A 13,366-nucleotide genomic window follows, 5' to 3' on the forward strand; every position below is an offset into this window, starting at 1 on the left:
TTTGTGGAGTGGGATAAATGTTGCTGTGTGCCATTCAGTGGGCACAAAGCCTGATGCGAAGCTATTATTGAACATGGTGCTTAAGTGGGGAGCCAGTTCGTTCTGAAGTTCATGTAAAACACAGCCTGGGATGTTGTCCGGTCCCATCGATGCTGTGTTTTTGGCTTTAGAGAGTGCAGCTTTTACCTGCATAGTTGTGATTACAGGGACTCTCCATTCTTCCTGTAAAGATATGGCCACTTTAAGGGGTGAGAGGGGGGTAAAGTTAGCACTGAACCTATCTGCCAGGATGTTGGCAATATCAGCTGGTTCTGTAATTTTCGTGCCTTTGTGCTGTAACTCAGAGCAGATCTGGATGTTGCCATCTAGATTCTTGACATAGCTATAGAATGCTTTGTGGTTGTCCTTGGATTTAGTGGTGATTTTGTTTTCATAGCTAGCTTTGGAGGATCTTATAAGGGATATCATCTTCTTACTGAGGCTGACCAGGGAGCTCCTCTACTCATGGGATTTTACTCTCTTTTGCAACAGCTTCTTCCTTCTGTTGTACAATTTGTTTATGGCAGGGGACCACCAGATTGGCTTCCTTTTTTTGGAGGATAGTGTCTTGGTTCTGTTTGGGATAGCACAATCCATGCACTTGTGTAAGTGCTTATAGAGTGCATTTGTGTAGGATTCAGCAGTTGTAACTGTATGGTCCATCTGCATGGGTGTCATGAAGTTCACCACTTCTGTGTTAAGAAGCATGAAGTTGGCTTTGGAGAATTTCTTTACTGTGGTTTCCTTAATGGGGGGTGGGGGCGGGATGTGAATCTCAAGGATGATAAGCTTATGGTCGGATTGGACCAACGAGAAGTTGACTTCAGGTGTGGAACATTGGTCACTCATGTTGGTAATGACTAGGTCTAGGATACTGCTGCCCCTGGTGGGGGTGTGGATAAGTTGATCTAGGGCATTGGAGTTTATGAATTCCAGAAAGCATTGAGCTAAGGAGTTGGTACAAGAGTAGTTTTTCCAGTTAATGGTGGGGTAGTTGAAGTCGCCCATTATTCGGGTGTTTGGTTGAACCCTAATATTTTCCAGTACATCAAGAAAAGAGGAGTGGGAATCCTGGGGCATGGTGGGGGATCTGTAGCAAGCTACAATTTGATTTGCAGTTTTGCCCAGAGTTAGTTGCACTTGGATAACCTCGGATGCATTATGCTGAGCAACTAGCCTGGAGGTGTGGATATCCTTAATGAATATAGACACACCTCTGCCTTTGGTGTTTTGGTCCAGGTTACATGGCCGAAAAGTGTGGTATGAGTTTTAGCCTGGTAGTGCAGAGGTGCTCTCTGGAGCCTTGAACCAGGTCTCAGTCACTGCACAGATATAGATGTTCTCCATTTTAAGGAGTGCTGCCAGTGAGCGCATTTTGAGATTTAGACTTCTAGCATTGAGTAGCATTACCCTCAGTTTTTGCTTGCCTGTTCCTGTTATGGTGGTGAGTTTGTTATTTGAACCCTGCCTAAAAAAGGCACTATAGGGGCAGCAAGAGCCTTAGCCAGTATCCGGAATCCCAGGGGCGACAGGTGCAGGCCATCTGTGGCAAAGCATCGTGGTCTGTCGACCATGTCATCCCAAGCAGACAGATACTGGATGACACCAGAAGCTTAGCCAATTGTTGAAGTCAATCATTTTGTCCTTGTACTGTGGTATCATTCTGTGCGATGGCAGAATGCTACTCAGGGCTAGGGTCATTCCTGCCTGGCCTACAAGATCAGAGAGCTCTTCCATGTCTCTTTTCATGTAGTCCAGGGAGGCATGTCTCAGGTCATTCACACCAACATGGACAATGACAGAGTCATATTTGTACTTGTTGTGGAGTGACCTGAGTGCGTTGGTTATGTGGCGGATCCTGGCACCCGACAGGCAGCTGACAGTAACCTTCTCCTTGTTTAGCCTGGTGAGTGGGACATCAGTGTGTCTGACTATAGAGTCACCTATGGCTAGTGTGTTGGGTACGTTGTTTTGCCTTATTGGCTGTGTTTGAGTGGCACCCTGAGTCTGTGGGCTATGTGTCATTTGGGTTGTGTTTGGGGATGGAGGTTGCTTGCATTTTTGCTTTGGAGGTCTCTGTTGCTTAAACAGATTATTATTGAGAGCCTCCGCAAATGTTTTTGTGTTACTATGTGTAGTTTTTGGTGGCGTAGATTTAGTGAGACTATGTGATGAGTGTGGTGTGGTGCAAATGTTTACCTTCTCCTCATGACTGTTAAGTTCAGTCTTGGTTGGAGAAAGCTTTACCTCCAGTTTGGCTAGATAAGTGCATCTCTCACAGGTTGCAGTGTTGGGTGGTAGGAGGAGAAGGTTGTCTGTGTACATGAGGCAATTTCTACATTGCCTCAAGATGCCCAGATTCATCAGATAGACAGGAGAGAACACTGGGAGCTGACCCTTAGACATGCCTGAATAAAAAACTATTTTCCTCTAGATAAGTGAGGAAAGTGAGTACAAGAGCTGTTTTTCTCTAAGCCAATGAGAAATGTAAGTACAAAAACTCTATTCCTCTAGGTAATGAGGAACATTGAGTGCTATTAGTAGCTTATTTAGTGCATAAAAGTTCTGAACAAGTGCTGAACATGAATAAGCAAATTTAAGTGCTAAAACTAAGAATCTGTATCTGCACTAGATGAGTTACAGGACAGAAACAAGTGCAAATGCAGGCTTTCAAATCAGAAAGTTGAGAGAGATGGAAGATTGCCCAAACGGCCAAATAGACCTGATATTGCAAACCCCGCTTCAAAAGAGTAAATGACAGAGAGGCCATATTAGTAATAAGGATTGGGAGCCTTTGTGGGGAAAAAAAGAAACACTGATGAGAATGAACAGTCCCTCTCAGAAGCCAGGGAAAGATCTGGTAGGTGGCAGGTGGCAGGGAGAAATTTGACACACACAAAAAAGAAAGGCCAAACAAGAAGGTAGAAGGTGTCCATGCAACTGATTCATAGCACTTCAGAAAAAACCCATTTAAACTCTCTTTCATAATCTATCTGAAGAAGAAAATAATTATTGCATCTGTTTTAAACCATGGAAAAGAAGAGTGTCCCTAGAAGAAAGTTACAGACACTCTGTCCAGACATCCTGAAACTAGACAGAAAATCTAAGCTCAGCCATTCTAAGCAATTGCAAAGAAGATACTACTTGAGAGGATAAGGCATTATAATTTAATCTTTTGGAAGCTCGGATTGCAATGTGGAAAATAAAAGTCACTGTAAAAAGAAAAGCAAAATGTGACCAATTTGTCTTCCTCTTTAAGTCATTTTTTGGTTGGAACAAAATAAAAATTAGTAGCACATATTAATAGTGTGGCAGGGACATTGGTATTGTGTAGAACATCAAGGTAAAAATACACTTTTTTTTTAAGGTCCTGACAATGGCTCTCACCTAACAAAGTAAAAACATTATTAATTAAATAATTCCCCTGCTATCAGTGGCCACTGTAATGTATGGAGCTCTGGAAACATCAAGTTATTATTTTAGAACTGACAGCACTGCAGTTCCAGTGCTCTATAGTAAATTCATATAAATCAGAGTGAGGTAGGAGATAAGGCTATTCCTCCTTGTTGAAACATGTCAAACGTGTGTGTGTGTGTGTGTGTGTGTGTGTGTGTGTGTGTGCGTGCGTGCGTGTCTGTGCGTGTGTGTGCTCGTGTGTATGTATATATATATATATATATATATATATATATATATCTATATATATATCTGTATATATATATATATATATATATATATATATATATATATATATATATATATATATATATATATATATATATATAGTTCCCCTTTACAATCCCGAAATACTGAAATCTCGAATTTCAGTATCTCCGGACCGTAAAGGTGAAAACCAAAAATGTCGATAGTGCATAAGCGCAAATTTGAATATCTCAAATCCACACTTATGCAGTGCAGCAATGGGAAGGGAAGTGTTTGGCCTGGTTGTTTTAGGGAAGTGAAGGTAAGTGAGTGTATGTGAGTGTTTTTGTAAGTTGTGCATGTGGGTTATTGTAGGCAGGCGAAAGTATGAGTGTGAGTGTTCGATGTGTTTGTGTTTGTGTATGTGTGTGTGTGTGTGTGTGTGTGTGTGTGTGTGTGTGTGTGTGTGTGTGTGTGTGTGTGTGTGTGTGTGTGTGTGTGTGTGTGTGTGTGTGTGTGTGTGTGTGTGTGTATGTGCGAGGGAGTGTGGAATGTCTGCGTGTTGAGTAATGCATTTCTAAACTGTTAGTGCAATCTCAAAGTTGATACATATAAGTAAGGGAGTGTGGGGTGCAGGGGGCTTGCCCCCCCGCGTATATGTAGTGTAGGATTGTGTAGTTTGTGTGTTGTGGTTTGAATGGTGTGCATGTTGTGTGGTGGATGGTTTGTGTATGTACGGGATTTTATTTTTCGTGATTGTGTGTTTCAGGATTGTGAGCCATTCGACTTTACAGTTTTGAGATATTGAAATTCGAGATTTCAGTATTTCGAGATTATAAATGTGAACCATATATATATATACACACACACACACACATATATATATATATATATATATATATATATATATATATATATATATATATATGGGTCTACTGCAAATGGTCGAATTCCCACAATCTTGAACCTCGTATGGCCGACCCCATATGATCGAGTTTGTGAAAGCTTGACCGGACTGCATGGAGATCTGCATACAGCTCATAACAGGAATATTTCCTGTTACTGCACTGTAGTGCGATCTCAGAGTCAGGATATTTAAGTAGGGGGGTTGTGGGGCCCCCTGCAAAATACTGATTTTTATCAGTATTTCTTTTGTTTTTTTGCCTGCTCAGAAAACCATTTCGAGCAAGCAACATAGACCTCTATATATATATATATATATATATATATATATATATATATATATATATATATATATATATATATATGTAGGGCCTATATAAGCCTAGCCAAAAATGTACCCTGGCTTTCACCACCCAAGAAAATTATTTTCCTGTGCCCCTGTCGAGCAGAGCCACAGAAGTGATCCCTGGGGTGAATTTTCTATTTCCCATCCAGTCATCAAGATTTTTCTTGAAGAGTGCTAATGAAGAGCTCTGTTTGACATAGATAGGTAGTCTGTTCCAGAGTATGGGAAGTCTCTGGGACAGAAATCTATCCCTCCAGCATGTTCTGTTTATTGTGGTGACAAGGTTTAGGTCCCTAGAGCGTGTAGCTTGGAGGGATTGGGATTTCTTTAAGTGGAGCATGTCCAACAGCTCTGGGTTTGACATAGCTTTGTATGTTAGGCAGAGATCGCCTCTGAGTAGGCGATATGCGATGGAGTAAAGCTGGAGTTTTTTGAGACAGTCTGCATAGGGCATCTGTTTGAGGCCAGTAATCCTCTTTGTGAGGAATTTCTGTGGCCTTTCCAGTTGTTGTAGATGTCTTGTGAGGTACATACCAAAAGGGGCGTTGTACTCTATAATGGGTCTAATGATTGATGAGTAGAGGGGAACAATGACCTCTTTTTTTCTGGATGAGAAACCTTTTGTGATGAGGTGAGCCACGTAGAAGGATTTCCTGACCACTGTGATGATGTGATTATCAAAGGAGAGACTACTGTCCACCTGTGTCCCAAGGTTTCATCACATTTTCTGCGTTAAGTAGACTACCAGCTGTGTGGTAGTTCATGGGTACAGAGTTTTTACCAAAGGGGATGACAATACACTTTTTGGCATTGAGCTTCAGGCCATGGCTTTGACACCAGGCATCTGTATCATTGAGGCCCTTTTGTAGTATGTCCACATTGTTAGGAGTTTTGATTATGGCTCCTAGTTTGCAGTCATTTGCAAACTTTGTTAGCCAAAGGCCTTCTGTGTTAGCCTGTACTTTAGAGAAGTAGATACCAAACAGGAGAGGACCCAGGACTGAACCCTGTGGTACTCCACTTGTCACTGGTCCGAAGTCGGATTTGGAGTCTGCTACTTTCACAGTGTGGGTTCTGTCCGTGAGCCAGTTGGCAACCCATCTTGTGACATAGGGCTTTATACCTAGTTTAGTGAACTTCCAGAGTGGGGGATGGTGTCAAAAGCCTTGGCGAGATATAGATAAGCTGTGTGAACCACCTTACCCTCATCTATGGGTTTGGTGACTGCTTCAAAGAAGTCAATCAGGCTTAGGAGACATGATCTGCCTTTTACAAATCCGAACTGGGTAGGGTCCAGAGTTTGGAGATTATCAATGTCTTTGTTTATGAGTTCCATGATGATACGTTCCATGGCCTTGCAAACCAGGCTCGTCAGGCTAATGGGGCGGTAGTTCCCGGGGTCTGTCGTGGCTCCCCCTTTGTGGAGTGGGATAACCATCGCAGTGCGCCATTCAGTGGGCACAAAGCCTGAGGTAAGGCTATGATTGAACATGGTACTTAGGTAGGGTGCCAGTTCGCAGCGTGGGATATTGTCAGGTCCCACGGATGCTGTGTTCTTGGCTTTGGAGATATATATATATATATATATATATATATATATATATATATATATATATATATATATATTTATGTGCAAGATAGATCCACTTCCTCTAGGTTAATAACAAAAAGCTGTCAGCATTGCTACATTCAGTGTAATAAGAGAAGTGGATGTTTGTCTTCCAAACCTTAGAAGTATTACCTATAAAAATATATAAAATCAATAAAGTAAACAGTAGAGGTGTTTCACAATAGCAGGAAATATGGATTTTTCGTACTTTACTAACATTGTAATTTTTTTGGAAGCTGGTGACCATTTTAGAATTTCAGAGTCTACAACTCAAAAATCTAACTATTATTAGACGTGTTTGCAGTAGACAAAAGTGAGCTTCAAATGTTTGCAGATTGATTAAGGAGATCCTTTCTTCAGAATGCTACAACTGTTTAATGTCTCATTCAAATGAAAAGTAACAATTGTTGCTGTGTGTAAATCTTTCTAATACATTTGTATGAGTTCTGGAAGGGAAAAAAGTTATAAAACAAAAGCCAGAGCTGTTTCTTTAAACCATATGGGAGCAGTGACTGAAGTTCAGCTGCTGGAGGTGTGAGTACGAGTCTGTCCATCTCCCTCAGGACAATGACTCAAACTGCAGTCTCTTTTCTCCCCTCCTCCCCTCACCTCACTTCTTTGCTCAGGGCCACATTCCCCAATGACATCATCGCTTGCTCTCTCCTTTTATGGGCAAGTGCTTGGCTGAATTCTGGGTGAGGCAGAGCAGTTAGGAAGTGAGTGAAAATAAAGCAGTGTGTGTATATGTGAGCCAGCAAACTTGTTCTTGCTGCTTCAGTGTACAAGAGTGGAAGTTTTATAGAAAGAAATTTCTGTTGGTGGGGTTTGGATTATCTCAGCCCTGCTGTGGCTGACCAAACTCAGGAAGCCAGTTTTATTGCATAAAAGGCATCATAGCCCTTTAGGTAAGTTAATAAAAATGTTATGTTTCATTTGCTCACACTGATCCAAGTAAGCTTGTTTTCCTGAAGTTAATATTTTTAAGATGGGATTCCTCTTATAATGAAGTGATAGGTTCTGTCTAGCTTCATGTGCTTATTATTTTTTCCTTTTGCCTTGTAACAAGTTAGATTGAACTTTTTTTTTCTAAGTCTGGAATGGCTCCAGTGTTAGCAAAGTCAAACCTATAAATTTGTTTTAGTGTCTTTGTACTGGCATTTAAATTCCACCATTGTGCTGTATCATTTCTGTGGTGTGCTGGGACTGTGAGAGAAGGGAAATGTATTTTTTTCATCTGTGTGGCTGATGGTTTGCAGTTAACCTAGTGATCAAAATTCTAGTAAATAAATGTCTTTATGCTTTTGTTGTGTATGTTTATGATCTTACAAGAGTTCTGCCTAACGTGTGTTTCTTCCATTAGTCTTCTGGGCTTCTTTTGTTTCTTGAACTCTGGTTTCCTGTTAGCTTTCTTAAACTACTCCGTGAACTATTATTTCTTTTAAAATGCCCCATTGTTTTCTTGCATTCCTTAAAGATCACTCTGTTTTATTTTACTTGATTGTTAAGGTGATGTAAGCTGGGGGCGTGACTTTGTTAGCTTGAGCATTTGATTAGAACATGAAATGTAGCAGAATCTCTGGCAGCATTTGTATGTCGGGTTTAGGCATGCTAGCTGATATGAGTGCAGTTCCCCTCCCCTCCCCTTCCTGACTTCCTCCAGCTGTCAAATGCCATTTGAAGCCGAGTATGGCCTTATGAAATGCTTTCTTAATTTTATATTCCTTCTATTTATCTGTCGGAGTGATTTTTCTTGTTACTTATTTTGCAGTTACCATGCATGTACTTAAAGCAGAATCAGAGTTTTGCCTTACAATTTACTGTTTCTTCTGTGCTACTGCCAGCTTTCCAAAGGCAGCAGATGCTGAGATGGCATGCCTTTCTGGCAGACTTCCTGGCATGTTTTAAGCAATTTCTCAGTTGCTTTTTGCAAGGCATGTTTGTTCTTGAAACCAGACGTAATTGGTGTGAGGTAAAGTTTTAGCCTCCTGTGCTTTCCATACTACTCCGTCTGTAAAGGCTTCTCTTAAAGGTTGAGTGTTAACTCTGCATATAGAGTAGTGTATTTGAGATGTTGCGGGCTTTAATTTTAGATTGCATTTAAGGTTATAATTCATCCCTAAGGCGGCCAACTACATGTGTATTTCTGACACATTTCTGCTGTGGCAGGGTTCAGCTATTTTTCTGGATGATTGACTTTTATCTCCAGCTGCCAACTGTCAGAAGCCCTGATCCTTTTTGAGTTCCTTCTACTTTGTAACGTGTGTCTTGTTAACTGAACGCTTGTAAGTCCACTCTGCAAGCAACCTTTTGTACTGATTAGAAGAAGATATTCAGTACCGAGTCAGAGGTTGTTGTGCTGGGTTAATGACTTCTGGACTTAGACATATCCCAGTCCACATGTTTGGCATAGGGACCAGCAAGGAATAAAGGGACATGGTGGCAGTCGATGCTATGAATCTTTTCATCAGAATGTGAGTGGATATCTTTTTTGGCCAGCTGCTCATCCCTATCATCTTGCTAGCTTCTTGTTTCTGTGGGGGCCACAGCATAATGAGACCTATACCAGTCCTATGTCCCTTCACTGGATGGGTCTCTTTCCTTCAGATCGGGAAGAGTTTTTCAGTCCTATGCAACCAGGAAGTGGAGATGCCAGGACCATAGTACTTTTGCCGTATGGACTTTGTGTTTTGTGCCCTACCCCCTTGACATGCTGGCTTTATGCATTTAGCCATGCAGAGGGCCACTGTGAGGGGCATGTCCTGCCTCCATGAAGATATGTGCCTCATGTGATCTTCAGTGTCTGGTGAGAGGTGTTGGAGTGATTTTCTGAACTCCAGCCTTCTATTGAGAGCAGGTGGTGGTGGGTCTCGCCATGTCTTCCCCTTCCCTGAAAGAGGCATGCCGGCTTGCCACCTCTTCTTTTCTCCTCTCTCTACTTTGTTGGCTCCTCAAGCACCTGGACCACTAATTGAACCCAAATCGTAGTCAGAGCTTCATTCCTCTGTGTCACAGAACTGACAAGGGTCCATGTACCCTTTGGGGAGTGAATTATAATGCACGTTATGCACTGTCATTCTTTTCTTTGAGGTACTAAAACAGAATCGTTGCTTGACTGGATATTAAACTTAGGTGATGGTTAGTTACACTCTACATGACAGGTGTACATACCAGAAATACATCCCCATTATACTGCATAACAAACAGCAGGGCCTAGAGTTGCATGGAAGAACAATGTCAATGCTTAGAAATGGATAAATAAACTGACAGTGGTAAAATTTAAAATTTTAAAGTAAATGAATTGAGTTGTAACCATTGTTATTAGGAATGGGATCACTATCATAAACTGTCTGATGCCATTAAAGCATGTACGCCTGTGGACATGGAGATTGTGGCCTCCCCCCACCTCACTGCTATTTACTAATTCGGAGATGACTGTACCTTGGGAAAAGGGGAAACATGAGTCCAGGCAGAGCTGATGAGCTACCTTAATGATGCATATTTGTGTGTGTGTGCATGCTGGGCCAGTTGAATTAAAAATTGCCAAGGTATATTTGTATAGCTTTGCAGCGGTTGCTTTCAAAAGGAGGGGGATACATGGCATCTGGCTTTTTAAATTTCTTGTACTAATTCTGCTGTGCTTGCATCCTCTCACTTTCCAGTAATTCCTGTAGTCTCGCATGTGTGGGACAGGCTCTGAGTGCAATGCTGACATACTGCAGTCTGCAAGTATGTGTGGTGTGTGTGTGTGTGTGTGTGTGTGTGTGTGTGTGTGTGTGTGTGTGGGTAGTCCATGCTTTTTGCCTACTGACCCACTCCCTATCACATTAAGTATTTCCTCTTCCTGCTGTAGTTTTTGAGGCAGCATGACCTTTCCAGCAGTTTCGAGCGAAGAGCTAGTGTTATCTGAATACATAATCTGCAATTCCTGTAGTGGCAGCTCTCAGCAGTCTGGGTGTATTCCTAAACCCATGTTACTGTTTGACCTGTGAGGCTAAATAGCACATCAGTTGGGCCAGACAGGTAGTACAGATGGTTAAAGAAATGTTTTAAAAATGTACTGCTGAGGAGCATGGACTGCAACATTGGTGTCCTGTAGAAGTGTAGGCTCCTTTCTACAGCAGCCATACAGAGATAATTTCATCTTCCCTAGCTGTCAGTCAGTATGCAAGATGCACAGAAATGCCTACAGAAAAGTGTAATCCTTGCAGCTGATGTCTAGTGCACAGCTGCCTCTGTAATGTACTATTCTCAGCTGAGTATTTTACATAAGCAGCTGTTAAAATGTTTAGGGTGAACAGCTCAAGTCGGCATCATTTGGTATTACGGAATGCTTTCCATTGTACTGTGATGATGCAGCTTTCACTGTACATAACTCACACACAAGCAGATAGGACTGAATCTGTTTTAATGGAGTTAAAAACAGTTTGTTAGAAAAGTGTCCATTCAGGTTATCAACTGCGTTATATTTGAGTATTAGTCACTCTTGTAGTTTAATTGGGCCATTTTTTGTCTGCATTTTGTAAAACTGTAAGTTACAGATGAAATACTAGACAAATAATTTAAAATTTCTATCACTAATTTTAAGCAACTATACTGATTGTTTAACAATCTGAATGATCAGCATTTTTTTAGTATTTATTTTTTTAATCAGAGTAAGGCTGTTCAGTCACCACCCTAAGTGTGTGTACACATACATATATACTTTTTTTACACACACATTCTCAAAATTGTTGTAGAATTGGAGAGAAGTTTTGAAGAATTTTATCTTAACCCCTCAGTAAGCCACTCATTAATGCTCAAAACTGGATTCAGATGTGGAAGAGACATTGCCTTACATCTGTCTAAGCCGGAATCTGCAAGTAAGAGTTGTACAAAGAAAGGATTGTAAAAACTGTAGTCACCCAAGGTGGAAGATTTTTTTGGAAGCTCAAGGTCTGTAATTTTTAGAAGAATTTTTCATGGATGGTTTAGCTGAATCTTGCAGTGCTAGTAATTGCCTTTGCAGCAGGCAAGCCAAGGCCAATTGTTTTTTTGGTCTAGAGAATTAAATAACTTTTTGCCAAGCTGCTGAGACATGCAGACCTATTTGAACTCTGCACAACATCTGAACCATGCAAAAATGCTGTAAACTGTTATTTTACTTTGGTGTTATTTATTTTTTGTGAGGTGGCTTAGGAAACTTAACCACAGGCATGACCCTTAGTGCTTGGGTTCTCCTGTTCCTAGGGAAATTGCTTCTCCTTTAGCCTGTGACCTTAGTTTACCAGGCTTTTTTGTTTCTATAAACTGTAATAAGTTGGGGAAACCAATGGCAAGGAGCCCATATTTGCAATCGGAGCAGAAAAGAAGGCAGCCAGAACCTTTTTTTTTCAGTTTGCGAAACTGACATACATTGTTAGTGCAGCATCCTAGTTGCTTACCAGAGGTCAGAATTTCACCCCATACCTTGCATCTGTGAGGTAAAGATCTTGACCATTATGCCAACCCCCCCCCAACCAGTTCACTTCCTCGTACTCTGACATAAATGCTGTCTGACCACATTTGTACGGAAACATCTTAAGAACCACAAGAAATTTATTTTGCTGAGATCTGGTGTGAGCATCACTAGCCAAAAGAGTTGTGGGTAAAAACTGTAGCTTTTAAGAGCCATGACTGACCTTTTGCAACACTGACCTGCTGTACCACGTTTTGGAATGGTTACTGTCCTGCTGTAGACTGAGCGGTAATGTTCTTGCATTGCCCAGAGGTAGCTGTGTGTATACATTCATACTTCCATTAGTTTTGCTTTCTCTTACTTTTTTACTTAATGGAGTTACTTTTTTTTTTTTAATGTAACTCCTTCCATTTATTATTGTGTTGTAGTAATTTTATGGATGTGGTAGTGTGGTGTAGTAGCTAAAGTTAATGAGCTGTAAACATACTATATACTGTAAGCTTAGTTTTATTCTCTCTTATTCATCTGTACAAAGGATCATGATGAGCAAGTGATTTTAATCGCCCAAAACTCCGACTTGCTCTCTGGCAGTAGGTATTAGTACCTCTTTGGATTTACACTGTTACCAGTAACAGAAGTATGTGCATTTTGATTATTTTAATTTAGTTTTTGTAAAATTGTTTGGAAACAGAAGTAACCTTAGGAAACTGCACTACAGAGCAAAACCGATGCTCATCATTGACTTTTGGGACATCTTGGTTGCAAGCCGCTTATAGCTGTCTAGTGTTTAGAGCTGTACCCTTCCCCGAGGCTCCAGCTGACATCCTCTCTCTGACATGGGTATGTCTGTAATAGAAAGGGGGCATCAGTCAGATTCATCACCATATTTTTCTTACCACGCAGTTTGCGCTGGTTTTGTGCATTTCCACAGTGATTGTAGTCTGTTGTTCAGCCTTATAGGTTCATATGTTCATAGGTAGGTACTAGGCTGTTGGCCCTAGGGCCTATATAAGCCTAGCCAAAAGTTAACCTGGCTTTCGCCATCCAAGAAAGTTATTTTCCTGTGCCACTGTCGAACAGAGCCACAAAAGTGATCCTGGGGTGAATTTCCTATCTCCCATCCAATCATCAAGATTTTTCTTGGAGTGTTAATGAGGATCTCTGTTTGACATAGGTAGTTTGTTCCAGAGTATGGGAAGTCTCTGGGACAGGAATCTATCCCTCCAGCATGTTTATTGTGGTGACAAGGTTTAGGTCCCTAGAGCATGTAGCTCGGAGGGATTGGGATTTCTTTGTGGAGCATGTCTAACAGCTCTGGGTTTGATATAGCTTTGTATGTTAGGGCAGAAATCGCCTCTGAGTAGGCGATATGCGATGGAGTTAAGCTTGAGCT

At 41.1% G+C, this 13,366-nt stretch overlaps 1 protein-coding gene across 3 annotated transcripts in view; it reads left to right on the top strand.

The window, feature by feature from the left end:
* The window catches only part of ZYX (zyxin), a 1,199,731-nt gene that overhangs the window by 515,416 nt on the left and 670,949 nt on the right, over window positions 1–13,366 (top strand). The window contains exon 1 of one of the 3 annotated variants that reach the window (XM_044079861.1): window positions 7,250–7,444. The exons of 1 other annotated variant lie outside the window; for it this stretch is intronic. The gene's annotated coding sequence lies outside the window, so the exon portion shown is untranslated. Of the gene's footprint in view, window positions 1–7,249; window positions 7,445–13,366 lie in introns of those variants that run through there. One more of the 3 variants, XM_044079858.1, reaches the window with a different exon arrangement.

Source organism: Protopterus annectens, chromosome 8.part0, assembly GCF_019279795.1.
Source record: "Protopterus annectens isolate FY-2018-M chromosome 8.part0, PAN1.0, whole genome shotgun sequence".
NCBI lineage: Eukaryota > Metazoa > Chordata > Ceratodontiformes > Protopteridae > Protopterus > Protopterus annectens.